Here is a 15,099-nt window from a genome sequence, read left to right on the forward strand (position 1 = left end):
ATGACTGGAGAGTAACAGATCAAGAAGGAGTGTGGAGGCAGAGTTGAGATGCTATGAGGGAAGAAGCATGATGCTGAAAGGGAAAAAGAAAAAGAGAGGTGGGAATTTAGGACAACTTTCATAAACTGAGGACTATTTCCACAGATGGAAAAAAAAGGTCATAGAGAGAGCACAGTGCTCCACCACATACAAAGCCCTTACAAAATAAGCAGAGAGAAGAGAGTTAGTCTTACCATATGCCTCCCCAAAGATCTGTAGTGAGTAGCAAAGTTTGCGTCAGAAAGTTCTGTCACCTCCAAAAGAGAATACATCTCTGTACACATTTGGAAAAGTTTTGATAGACTTGAGACTATTAAAAGGTCTCTATGACTTTTGGCTTATTTATGTATATTCAGCAATGAATATGTATTCAGTGATTCAAAACAAGGAAGATGCCTTCAAGGGAATTATTTTCCAAGCATCTATAACTACATTCTACAAAAATAATTATGCAGAGATTTGCTGGTTGGACTTGAGTTAATGATGCTGAATAAATAGTTCCATCAGGCTTTGTGTATATGTAAATAAGAAAGCTTTACAAAAATACGTAATACAAAAAAGTTCAGTGATTTAGAAGAATCCTGCCTGAGTGATCTTACACCTCAATCTTTAGTTGGAAAATAATACAATTTTATTTTATATTTTAAATTTTAAATAAATGTTTACATTTAAATCATGTGCTTAAATAAACTATTAAATATTATGGAAAACTATGGGGTGCCTGGGTGGCTCAGTCGGTTAAGCATCTGCCCTCTGCTCAGGGCCAGTGGGCTCCCCGCTCAGCAGGGAGTCTGCTTCTCCCTCTCCCTCTGCCCCTCCCATGGCTCATGCTCACTCTCTCTCTCTCTCAAATAAATAAATAAAATCTTAAAAAAATACTCTTTAAAAAATAAATATTATGGAAAACTAGAAATTATGTACAAACAAGAGACAGACCTAAACCCCTGACCAAAAACTAAAAACACAATCCCATTGCTCAGAAATAACTCTTGCTAACATCTTGGGTACCTCATCTTTTTCTAACTTTTTAATGCATCTGAACATAATTTTAAAAATTTTTGATCAAATACCATACATTGATCTAAAATCATGAACTTTTAGCAGTAAGGGTTCCTATTAGTTATTTGTTTTCTTGCTTTACATATGTAGAGACTGAGACCCAAGTGAATTAAATTACTTGCCAGGACTTGGCCATAATTCTTTATGAGAGGCAGAACAGAACTCACGTTTTCTAATCTTTCTACAATGTCACTGCATGCAGGTCCCACTCTTTAATTTCTCAGATTGTTAGCAGGTTCCTATGTGCATGAGTGCCAGACTGAAGACAAAGGCTGCATGAACAGAGTGTGCCTAGTGGCTGGTGCCAGCCACCTGCTTGGATCCCAGGTTGGCGGGCCCCAAGAGGCAGGACCTCCAAGTGAGAGCTGGCTTGTTCAGCGTTGGGTCCCAAAGACCTCACTGAGATCAGTTGCCTATGAAACAGAGGCTCTGGGCCAAGCTTATCAAGCATGTCAGCCCAGTGGCCCAGAATAATAGATATTGCTTTGGAGAAGGCAGTGGGATCAGGAAGTAGCTTCTGAGGGTTAGTGAGGAATGATAGGGAATTAAAGTGCCCTGAGGCCTTTGGAAACCTCTGGTCTTCAGACCAATAACACGGAGGACTGGAGGATACTAGGCCCTCATATATCCAAATTCTCTGAAAATTAACAAAATCACAAGATGGGTGTTACAGGACCCAGTTGGACCTGGACCGAATAGCGTTTTCTCTTTCCTTCTTTCATTGAAGAATGTAAGTACTGTTAAGATACCCTGGGTCCAAAGCTCTGCTTTGGTTATTATTAATGTTGGGGTTGAGAGGGGAGAACAATAATTATTCTATTTATTCTATTTATTTATTTATTTATTTATTTATTTATTTATTTATTTATTTTGGTGGGGGTGGGGGGCAGAGGTAGAGGAAGAGAGAGAATCTTAAGCAGCCTCCACGCCCAGCATGGAGCCGATCTCATAACCCTGAGATCATGACCTACACCGAAATCAAGAGTCAGATGCTTAACCAACTGGGCTACCCGTGTGCCCCTATTTATTTATTTATTTTTAATTTAATTTTATTATGTTATGTTAATCACCATACAATACATCATTAGTTTTTGATGTAGTGATCCACGATTCATTGTTTGTGTATAACACCCAGTGCTCCATGCAGTACATGCCCTCCTTAATACCCATCACCAGGCTAACCCATCCCCCCACCCCCCTCCCCTCTAGAACCCTCAGTTTGTTTCTCAGAGTCCACAGTCTCTCATGGTTCATCTCTCCCTCCGATTTCCCTCCCTTTATGTTTCCCTTCCTTCTCCTAATGTCCTCCACGCTATTCCTTATGTTTCAACAAATAAGTGAAACCATATGGTAACTGACTTTCTCTGCTTGACTTATTTCACGTAGCATAATCTCCTCCAGTCCCATCCATGTTGATGCAAAAGTTGGGTATTCATCCTTTCTGATGGCTGAGTAATATTCCATTGTACATATGGACCACATCTTCTTTACCCATTTATCTGTTGAAGGGCATCTCGGCTCTTCCCACAGTTTGGCTATTGCAGACGTTGCTGCTATGAACATTGAGGTGCATATGGCCCTTCTTTTCACTACATCTGTGTCTTTGGGGTAAATACCCAGGAGTGCAATTACTAGGTCATAGGGTTGCTCTATTTTTAATTTTTTTGAGGCACCTCCACAGTGTTTTCCAAAGTGGCTGTACCGACTTGCATTCTCACCAACAGTGTAAGAGGGTTCCCCTTTCTCCACAACCTCTCCAACATTTGTTGTATTTATTTATTTTTAATTAATTAATTAAAATTTTAGTCCTGAAACATTCCAAGACTTTGTCACTCTGTAGATACTCTCAATGCAATACTTAAGTCAAAACCCTTTACTTCCTGCAGTGGAAGTCACCTCATTGAGATGCAAATGCCAGGATAATCTCCCTGTGCACTCTTTTTCCATCCCTAGTCTTAGAAAGTCTACATTCTACACAGAAGACTGGTGGGGAAGAGTATTTTTAAGTGCCAATTTATCTCATTAACCACTGTGTTTGAGAGGAACTCTCAATTAAATACACAGAAATGTCTATGTATTATCTCTAATCAGCTTAATATTAGAGCTAAAAGCAATTTTTTAGGGCTAATAGAAATTCATTAGGCCAAATAATTTTACTAGGTTAATAAACTACATAATTGATATAGGATTACAGCCAAGTATTGCCATGTTATTACATATACGATGGAACTGTTCATAAAATAAAACAAGGGACAGTTTTGCAGATGTGGATTAGAATAGAACCAGTGCAGCTGTGATTTTAGAACACTCTTAATAAACAAGTAATGGAGTTAATACTTTCTTTTCATGTAGGGAAGAATGTGATTATGTCTTGTTTGTGAACTTTTTAAAAAGTAAAACTACTTCTACAAAGCATAATCAGAGTAGTTTCAGCCATGTGTTCAGATGAAACTGCTATAAAAGACATGTTTAGTCTTCATCTTGTGCTTTGTGGACCTTCATCAAGGTATGTGCCATGTGTAGAGCATAAATTAAATGTCAGTTTGCACCAGTTTATGATCTCAATAATAGTTTTGTTGCTTACCCCCTCCCCCAAACTGTTGGATTTAACTTCATTTGGGCGTGGTTTAAGGTCATGTAATTTATTTATTTTATTCCAGAATTGATAGATCTGAAAGAGTGCAGTCTCATTCAGTTCACTGAGAGGCAACATTGTTTCTAGTTAGTGGTGGTGTTACTGCTCCATAGTTTTGGATCAACCAACTTGTTCTTGGGAAACTGATAACCATCTTTTAAGCATTCCCATTGGTGACTGATCTTAATTCCTTGTGACTATCTGATTTTAAGAAAGAGTGAAAAGTTGTTTCAAGCCAATTCTAGAGAATGACATGAGCACTAGGAAATCTCTGAAGTTAATGAGGCTCTGAGTTTCTTGCTGGACTTGAGCACTTTGGTATTCCATAGGAAGAATATAAAAATCGCTTGTGGACGGGAACATTGTTAGAATAAGGATATAGGATGTCCTTATAGAAAAAGAAAACTTTTTCTGTGGCATTTTCTGTGGAACTGCAAAGTAGAATATTTTAACTGGGATAGTATTTTTTCCAAGGGCAAGGTATTATCATAGCTGTAATTTGAACTAAATACATCCTAAGTAGGTTCGTTTTGTGAAAGCAAAAACAACAGTAACCACAAATCATTATAAATAACATTTGAGTACATTCTTATATTCCAGCTCCTGTAAAATGTCTGTAAATGTATGCACTGATTCCAGGAAAGACTTCTATGTTCTGTGATGTGTTCATTCAACAGAGTGTAATTCTACCTCGTCAGTTTTGTCATGCAACTGATACGTACCTTCAAATGAATGCTATCCTAAAGAAAGTTTTGGAATGATTTCTCTGAATTGGGAACTTTAATAAAGGTGTCTGAGAGGTTTAAACAGAAACCATCTTTTTCTCCAAATAGCTTTCCCTGCAGCAAGCTGAATATTCAAAACTTCTGCTTTGACTTTAGAACCATGTTACTTAAAATAGCTTGCAACCCCTCCTATTTATCCAGAAAATAATGGTCTCTCATTTGTTAATAAACTGTCAAGTGGATAAAGGTGGCTGAAAATAAAAATACAGGTTTGTTGTAAACAGTTTGGAATGAAGCTCCACATGATGAGATTTACCTGAGTAACTTCTGAGACAGTCACTTTTGAAGGATCTCACCCATTTGCTACATCTATATATTCTAGTATATTTGTTAAATCTTTATCATTATCAGATAGTCACTTCTCATAACTATTTGAACTTTTGGTCAGAAAACACATATTCTCCCACACTTACAGTTAAGAATACTTTTCTCTTTCCACCTACATACAACTGTATAATGATGTCCACATTTGCTTTCTCAAAGTTTCTGCTGTGACCACTGGCAGAAACAGCATAGCAGACCAGATGGTCTGTTGATTTGAGTAGAAAAATTCTTTGGCCTTTATTTAATTCAGTAGTTGTACTCAATCTGCTCAGGAGAGTCTAATGAGAGAACATACGGATGCTGCTGTTAAGATGAGGTACGTTGGCAGCATTTCTGCATTTCTTGCCTACCCTTGGCTGGGCATTGTCAGTAGTTTTCTTGTCTTTATAAAACCAGGAAATGGATCATTTAAATAATAAAAGCATTTTCCATGTGGCATAATTTTTTTTTTTTTTTTTAAAGTGGCTCAAGGTTTAACTCTTCTTACTGGTAGAGAATTTGTGAAGGTTGGAAACAAATTTATCTGTTAACAATTGACGAGAAGCTGACCATCTCATTTGGCTTGAGAAATATTTTGGTAACCACTGCGGTTTTAAGGTGGAAGGATCAGAATGAGTAGGAGTGAAGCCCCACACAAATGCGGACACTGTCTTTGGAACTGGAGGTTTACATCAGAAGTAGCTGTGACAAACACAGCATTTGGGAAGACCCTTGGAGTGCTCACCCCCTTCTCATGCTATCTACAGCGATTCCACGTCACTAAACTGCTGATGCAGTGCTTTTACTTCTGTGAGAAAATTTTTATGTCAGGGGCAGTTTTCTTTATAATGGTTCTGATATCTAGAATGAAAATTTGCTTTGGAAGATTGTTTCAAATGTCAGTTTCTGATCGGTAAGGTTAGCAGACTTTGAATTAGGGAAAATAAGAGTCGAGATCTTTGCCTTGAGGTTTTTATTAGAGTTTCAGCTCATTGACGGTCCAACTGACTCCCTCCTTCCCTCCTTCCTTTTACTGTCAGTAAAGTTTTTTGTTCGTCTGTGGTATGAGAGTTGGTAATATAAACAATATTACATTATTGTGTCAATTCCAGTATTAAAAATACCTCATCTGTAAAAATATTGGAGTTAGCATGTTGGGGGAATACAGTGTTCCAGTAAATTGATTTTTTTTTCTAACACTAAAAGACAACTTTTTTTTTTTTTTTTTTTATGGAGAGAAACTGTCTTGAATAGAGTATTGCACCTGAGAGAATGAATACCCAGCACCATACCTGAAACAGAAAGTGTGTTCACCTATAGTACCGGAGAAAGGGGTTCTATTTTTAAGGATGTCTTCCCTTAACCCTCAATCTTTTTTAATAATTTGGCTAGTTATAGCACTCTAGGTTCAAAATAATTTTGTTAGAACTAGGAAGATATTAATCCACTGTCACTCAGCATCTAGTTTTGAAGATAAAAAGCTTGTTGCCAATCTGATTCCTGTTTATTTGTAAGTAAAACTTCTTGTTTTGATTTGTTTATTTTTATTTTTTTTAATCTTCTACCTGGAAACTTTGCAGTTTTTCTCTTACTGTTGGGATTATGATATTTCATTAAAATATGTTAGAAGTTGTCTTATAAAAACATACTGTTTTGCTCTGTACTTGGTAGGCTCATTTAATCTCAAGCCTACAGTCTTTTATTCAGCTAAGAGAACATTATGTGTTTCATTATTTTCTCTCTTCTGTTTTCCCCTTCTGGGTCCAAATTTTGCCAAGCATTATGTCAGCCTTGTGGTTTTGAGCAAGTTAACCTCTAACATCTTTGATCATCAATTGCATTATTATAAAGTGGAAATTATAATCCCCAGGAGGCCCATACCCAATAGGGTAATTATTCTTTCTCCTTCAGATGGCTTGCTCCCCTAAGCTTATCGTTTTGATCAAGACATTTGAATCTAAATATAGACCTCTGGCTCTTAAAGTGATGTCTGGGCTGTTTTTAGCATGAAGGTTATTGAACATGACTCTGGTCTTCCTCAAGGTAGCACTGGCTCATTTCTGAAGGTTTCTTTGAATACTGTAGCACATGTTATATGGCAAATACAGAGTTCAGCACAAAGAGAAGAGTCAAAGTATATATGAAAATGAAAGCTAGAAAGTTAAATACAAGGCAAGACTTAGAGTCTGTTAGAAGGTAGAAGTCTGTAAAAGCAAACGGGACTCACAGTATTTCCATATGAATTCATCTGATGAATGGCTGCCAGATTAGTCTTCCCAAAGAACAGCTCTGGTCATGTCACACTCCTTAAAAACCTTCATTGGATTTTATTGCCTATAAAATTAACATCAGACCCTTACACTTAATATTCAAGTTGTCTAAAAGATTGGCTCCAGGGAAACTTCCCAATCATATATCCTGCTATTCTTTATATATTCCTTCAGTCTAATCAAAATATATCACTCTGTTTCCCAGATCTAGCCCCGGCTGTTATGCTGTTCTGTTGAGTGTGGTTCTCCCTGCCACCTGTTTATTCCAGTGAAGTCCTTTTCTTTTAAGGTCCAGCTCCACAGCCTGTTCCTTTACAAAGCTTCCTCCAATCTCTGTAACTCCATGCTCTGTTTCTCTGTGTGGCCCAACGCACATGGTTTGTGCATCCCGTGCAGCATCTAACACACTGCATTGAAGTGATTTTAGGTAGGAACTATGTCACACTCATCTGTGATCTCCTAAGGCCTAACAGTGCTTCCTTTTTGTAATTTGGCTCAGTAAATATGGTTGAATGAGTAAGTGAATAGATGCACTGCTGTCGTGTTGCCCTGTAATGTTTTACACGGAGCAAAGTAAATTTGGAGTGATTTGTTTATTTTAGGGGAGCTGACTAATGACCAAATTGTGCTTTGTTGACTATTTTGATTAGAAGTTTTTATATTATCTATATGACCACTTTTTGATTTTTATCAATAGCTGTAGGTACTTTGCTAATGGAACAGGAATACTATCAGATATGTGGGACATACTTACTTAGCTTTTAGTCCTGTACTTCTAAGAGTTTATATGAAGAAAAATGAAAATAAAATATAATACACCTGTGACTGAAAATATTGTGCATTTTAATGAAATTTCTTATACCATCTAACTTATTTTGCCTGTGGAAATAGTTTGAAAAGAAACTGACTTGTTACTTGGGATCGATTGTAATAAATCTGCTGAGAGTTAAGGTCTCTTTCAAAATGCATTCTCTCTTCTGCTTCTTTCCCACTGACGAAACTGAAGATAGTGAAATATCTTATTCTTTAAGTTGTAGCTTTCCCTATAAGGAAGCATGTAACTTTTATAAAGGTATTAGCAATTCCTTGATGGATATGGGGGAGAGAAATAGGCAAGACATCATATGGCAGTTTGTTAGGTGTGATTTATATTTGGGAGAAGAGCAGCTTTAATTTTGTGTCTTCAGTCATCAAGGTGACATTGATTTGTGGCAAGTCAATATATTCCTTTGTACTTTTGCAGTAATAATACGAGAAAAATACTTAAGTCTCCTGAAAAGGACTTTTAAATTGTAGGGATTTAATTCTCATCCTCTCTCTGACAAATAGACAAATATTTTCGTTTCTTTCAGGAAGTGAGTGTTTTCAAGTTTGCATTAATGTTTTTCTCCCTTATAAATGGAAAAATACTTAAAGTCCATTTTGTAAAAATGTATTTTGCAGATGGGGATAGGTGCTCTGAGAGTTGGTAGAAGACAAGGGATGAAAACTCAAGTCTTCTAACATAATATCAACAATATTAACAACGTACATGATGCTACTAGCAGCTAATATGTGTAATTCATATTATTTCCATATACTATCATTGTAAGGAGACTGAGCATGGGAAGTTAAGTCCCTTACTTGAGGTCACACCATCATTCAGAGGGTTCAAATACAGGTTATCTCAGTATAACCCAAAGATGTAGTAATCTGTGGTTTCACCTTTCATTATTGATTAATTGATTGAAGATCTAATTGGCTTTATTAAACAATTGATGAGTCAGGCAGCATCACATCTAGTAATTAGATGTGGTTTCACTCTTTCCACAAAGCTTTTGAGTAGATACAAATTCTCTAAGAAAATAAGGATTAATTTTAAACACGACATCACAACATTACTATTAGTTCTGGTCTCCTAAATGTTATTTCATTTCATTGCAGAGCATATCTGTGTCACAATCATAAAAATAGAATAAAACTCTTTTATTATTGGGTCAAATAAAAATTTCCTATTTGAAATAAAAAGATGATGGGAATTGAAATTGGGTTAAACCTTTTGTAGTTTATAAAATGAGTTAAATGTAATCCATTCTAAACTCTGGATGTTAACACAGAATTTGATTTAATGCCGAAGTGCAAATGAGGACAACTAATTTTGTTAGATTCACAGTAAGACAAAACAAGTATGATTTTCAGCATGAGTAGATACCCTCAAATAAGAAAAACTCTGCTTCATGAAACTTACCTAGAATGTTTTTATGATTAGAAAATCTGTGAAGAAATTATTTCAACTTTAATGTAAAACTGAGTACAATGTTTTACAACCGTAAATGGCTTATTGTATACCCTTTCACTATTTTTCCCACCTATTTTATGTTACTTATTTTTCCTTTTCTGCCTTCTTTTGGACTAATCAAGTATTTTTAAATTATTTAACTATTTCACTCTATTATCTTATAGTTTTACACCATTTTGTAATTCCTTGGGGACTGTCCTTGACTTTATAACATGCATCTTTGACTTTACCCAGGGGGTCCTGTCACCACAACTCACATCACTTAGTTCTATTATTGTCTTCCCATCCTTTTTGTGAATGCCATCATATATTTTAATTATACACATATTTTAAATTTCATAAGATGTGAGGTTTATTGATATGTTCATTCAAAATTCATTTTGAATTAGCAGTATATTTACCTTTTCCATTGCTATTCCTTATATTCTGCAATTAAAAAAAAAAACTTGAATCAATTTCTTTTTGCCTGAAGAATTCCCTTTAATATTTATGTTAATGCTATTCTGCCAGTAACAAATTATCTCTGATTTTCTTTACCTGGAAATGTCTATATTTTGAAGGGTATTTTTACTGCATGTAAACTTCTGGCATTATTTTCTCTTAATATTCCATAGATGTCTTTTCATTGTCTTCTGACTCCTATCATTTTTGTTAAGAAATAAGCTGTCTGTCTTGTCACTGGATTTTCAAAGATTCCCCCCCACCCCGCCCTGAGGCTGCTTTTAAGATTTTTCCCTTATCTTTCCTTGAGCATAATTATTGTTTTTAGATATTTATCTGCTTAACATGTATAGTGCTTCTTAATTCTTTGACTTGATGGCGTTCCTCAGTTTTGGAATGTCTTGACCAAGTTAAGAAAGTTCTTTAAATATTGTTGTTCTAGTTCTTTCTTGGCTGTCATTACGACCTTTTTTCCTTGCCTCATACATACCTTACATATACATATGTTCCTTCTACTCTGCTCTTCTTATATTAGTCTGAATGTTTCTCCTGAGATATTCCAGTTCACTCATCTTTTTGTCTATATCCAACCTGCTATTAAGGCCATTTTGAGTTTTTAATTCCATTTTTGTCCTTTCCAATAATATTTTAAAAATATCCATGTTTTAAAATAAATGGTTAAACCCCTTTGAAGTATCTATTTCATTCATTTTTATAGATTTCTTTTATGAATTCTGCATTTTGTCTATGTTCTTGAACATAGTAGTTGCAATTCTTTTAAAGTCTATATATGGTAACTTCAGTATCCAGATCTTTTTCCGCAGTCTGTTTCCCTCCTCTCCCACCCTGCCTCTGTTACTTTGGATGCCAATGGATTTTTTATCAAATGTTGGACATTGTGTATGAAAAATTAAAGCAATTCTAGATGAAATCTCATTCTCCCTGAGGATATTCAGTCTATAATCTGATGGATAACCTTAATCCATTCATGAGAGTAGCTCAGATGACCAAAGATAACTGCCATCAGGAGGAATAGTGGGTGGTATAGTTTAATGATAAAAGATTTAATAGTAGGCAAATTTAGAAAAGAAGAAGGGAGATCTGTCTAAAAATGAGCAATGAGGAACAAGAAGACTTCTGCCCACCTCTGGGTCCAGGGCCATTAAGTATGGAACCGTGATCTTCATTGATAATCAGGGTTTAGTTAGAATGAAGAAGAAGTTGAGAAAAGTGGTTGAATTTTGTGGGATTTTGTTCATGATTGACAGGGAGATCCAGAGGCATAGTAAAGGATTTCAGTAGCCGGGGAATGTGGGTGTTAAGGTGAGAGGAGGTGATGTACATATCCTAAGCAGAGAGTGTAGGGCCCAAGAATGGATGATATAGGAGTTCTGGACCTGGAGTGACTGACGTGAACAGGGAAAGAGGCATAAAGAGATTAGTTTTGAGGGACTCAGATAATCATGGTGAAAACTGTAACGGGGGGTATCTGTGTTCTCCTATTAGCTATTCCAGTGACCATGGGGAAGGGGAGGTGAATGGTCATGGAGATGAGAAGCTTCCACATCATTCCTAGAGTGTGTTATGAGAGATAAAAATAAATTGATTTTGAAGATATTTAGAAAGTAAAATTGGCAGGATTTGGTGAAAAAAAATGGATATAGGATGTGAAAAGTGGGGCATGTCAGAATTACTATGACATTTCTGGCTTATGCAACTGGATGGATGGTGATGCCATTCACTGAGCTAGAGACACTGGAAGAGGACCAGGTTTGAGTGGTAGACAGTGACATCATGAGTTTGATTTGGATTTTTTTTGAGTTCAAGGTGCATTTGAGTCATTCAAATGGGGATATCACACAGCCAATTAAAGATAGGGGTATACTGCTTCACAGAGATATTTGAGCAAGAGATGTAAGTTAGTGAGTATCTGCCTATAATGTGGTAATTGAAATCTTTGATTTGAATAAGCTGGCCAAAGTAGAGTCAACAGGGAGAGGCTAGCCAAGACTGTCCACATGATACTGAAGGGGAAATAGAATGCAGGTTAAAAAATGTCCATTTTCCTTAGCTTCAAGGAGATCATTGGTGACAGGGTGGATTAAGACCTTCAAAGTAGGGGTGCCTGGGTGGCTCAGTCATTAAGTGTCTGCCTTCAGCTCAGGTCATAATCCCAGGGTCCTGGGATCAAGCCCCGCATTGGGCTCTCCGCTCCGCGGGAAGTCTGCTTCTCCCTCTCCCACTCCCCCTGTTTGTGTTCCCTCTCGCTATGTCTCTCTCTGTCAAATAAATAAATAACATCTTAAAAAAAAAAAAAAAGACCTTCAAGGTAGAGCCCTTAGATTAGATTTAGAGAAGTTTGTTGGTGAAAGAAAGAAAAGATAGATGTTTTAGGTGGAGGGAAACTTCAGCATCCTTTGTTTTCAAATCTAGGGGCTTCAGTATGTTTAAAAGCCAATTTGGTTAAGAAAAGCTTAAATACTGGAAGAGAAAGGGGAATATAAGGCTCCTAAGAAGCTGGGAGGGAAAGAGGGATGTATTACTTTCCTGTTGTTGCTGTAACAAATTACAACAAATTTAGTAGCTTCAAACAACACACATTTATTCTCTTACAATTTCAGAAATCTGATGCCTAGGTGTCAGCAGGGCCTTATTCTTTCTGGTGACTCCATTTCCTTGCCTTTTCTAGTGTCTAGAGGCCGACTGCATTCCTTGGCTCTTGGTCCTGCATCATTCTGACCCCTGCTTCTGCATTTTTATCTCTTTCACTTTCTCACTGCTTCCACTGGCACATAGCCTTCCCTGACTCTGACCCTCCTGCCCCCCTCTTATAAGGACCCTTATGAATACTTTGGAGCCACCTGGATAACTCAGGATAAGCTTCCCTTAATCAAGATTTTTAACTTAATCTCACCTGCAAAACTCTTTTTACCACATTAAGGTAACAGCTTCCAGGGATCAGACTGGACTTTTTTTGGTGGTGGTAAGGGGCATTACTCAGTGTGCCACAGGAGACAAAAGGATGGTCTTTAGAAGATAGAAGGGAACAGTTTCTAATTTAATTAGAAAGATAGAAGGAAGAACATGTGCAAGATAGAGGTGGTATGTATGTCTGGTTGTGGAAATATATTTTATGGCTGCTATTCATTATTCCCTCTTTAAAATCAAGCTTGTTTCATTTGCTTGAGAGCAGAGGGCACAGACTGAAGAGATCTGTACCAGAAGAAAGTACCACCCTAAAAACTAGAGTACTGCTTCATTTAGCTAATAGTTAATAACCTGCTGGGAACGCAATGGGCACAGAGATACAAAGATACCAACACACAGTTGTTATTATTTTTCTGTGGTTGGAGGTTTCCAAAGTGTGCTGAATGATCATTTGGCCAGAGGAGTTTAGAAAGGATTCCTGGATACTAAGTTATACAAGATGATCTCATAGACCGTTCTAATATTTGCTGATTGTTGAGTAGTCTTATAGCTTTTTACATTTTAATTTTACAGAATAATAACTAATATAAAATTATAAAAATAAATACATTGAAAATAACCACTTCATGATCATCTCTCTCCTCAATTTCACTTTCCTCTCGAGATCAGATTGTTAAAAGTTTGGTATGAATTCTCCTAGGTCTTTTTCAATGTGCTTACCTACACTTAATGTGTATATATAAAAGTATAGGTATTTTCTTTGTTTTTGCACAAATGGGGTGATACTAAATTAATTGTTCTGTAATTTAAAAATTTCAGCAGTATGGTTTCGCAGTCTTTTTTGTTAATCCATGCCTTAGTACTATCAATTGCTACCTAGTATTCCATAGTTTGAATGCAATGTATTTTATTAATATGCAACCATTTTCAATATGTCAGTTGTTTCTAATTTTTTTTCTGGTAAACAGTGATGTAGTGACCATTCCTCCAGATGCCTTTGTAAATATTTATGCTACTTTGTTGGTAGAGAAGAAAGAAAGGAATAGTTATTTCAAAGGGTGTGGCTTCTTAGGAACTTTTTTTTTTTTAAGATTTTATTGGGGCGCCTGGGTGGCTCAGTTGGTTAAGCGACTGCCTTCAGTTCAGGTCATGATCCTGGAGTCCCGGGATCGAGTCCCGCGTCGGGCTCCCTGCTCAGCGGGGAGTCTGCTTCTCCCTCTGACCCTCTTCCCTCTCGTGCTCTCTATCTCTCATTCTCTCTCTCTCAAATAAATAAATAAAAAATCTTTAAAAAAAAAGATTTTATTTATTTATTTATTTATTTATTTATTTATTTATTTATTTGAGAGAGAGTACGAAAGAGAGACCCCGAACAGGGGAAGGGGCAGAGGGAGAGAGAGAAGCAGACTCCGCACTGAGCAGGGAGCTGGATGTGGGGCTCTGTCCCAAGACCCTGGGATCATGACCTGAGCCAAAGGCCCATGCCTAACCGGCTGAGCCACCCAGGCACCCCTGGCTTCTTAGGATTTTTATAGATGCTACTGAATTTCCTTCTTTAAAGTTTGTTGCCTTTTCTACTTTCATCAGTGCTTGAAAGTATCCCTCTTTTCCTAACACCAGTGCCATTTGACATTATCCATCTTAAATTTTTGTCCAATTCTGAAAATGCCTTATTTTAATGCATATCTCACTTATTACTAGGAATATTTTTTCAAGTTTTTTTATTCTGTGGTATAATATGTTTATGTGTTTATGAATTGTATGCTCATTTCTGACCTTTGTTCATTTTGGGGAGGGGGTATTTTTTTTTCTGTTAAGTTTTAGGAACTCTTCATATATTCTGGTTATTAGTCTCTCTTAAGTATGTCGCACATACTTACTCTCAATCTGTGCCTTGCACTTGAGTTTATGTATGGAGTCTTTTATACTATAAACATTATAAATATTTATGAGTTAAATGTGTTGACTTTGTTTATAGCTTGTAGGGCTTACTTAGTAAGGCTTTTCCCACCACAAGACGGTTAAACCATTTTTTGGTTGTTTCCTCCAACATGTTTATAAATTAGTTAATTTTTAGAAACTTGTCTTTAGTGTTCAGTTTTGGAGTCCATTTTAGCATATCATGTTAGGTAAAGAATCTGTATCCTTAGTTTACTCAGATGGGTACAGTCAATGTATTTTGATTATCCCATCCTTTCTTCATTGATTTTCAGTATCAACTGTTGGGTGACTGTAGCTTTATATTATATTGGGTATATCAGGTATGGTGAGACACTCCTCACTGATCTTGTTCTAACTTTCTTGGCTATAACTGTTCATTTTCTTTACTCTGAAACAGTTTGAATAGCATAGAAATGATCT

At 36.5% G+C, this 15,099-nt stretch overlaps 1 protein-coding gene across 1 annotated transcript in view; it reads left to right on the plus strand.

Annotated features, from left to right (window-relative positions):
- The window catches only part of GRB14 (growth factor receptor bound protein 14), a 108,036-nt gene that overhangs the window by 25,375 nt on the left and 67,562 nt on the right, over positions 1–15,099 (plus strand). The window lies entirely within an intron of this gene.

Source organism: Eumetopias jubatus, unplaced genomic scaffold (assembly GCF_037043125.1).
Source record: "Eumetopias jubatus isolate StellerSeaLion01/CBP00866 unplaced genomic scaffold, mEumJub1_p1.0 scaffold_3, whole genome shotgun sequence".
Lineage (NCBI taxonomy): Eukaryota > Metazoa > Chordata > Mammalia > Carnivora > Otariidae > Eumetopias > Eumetopias jubatus.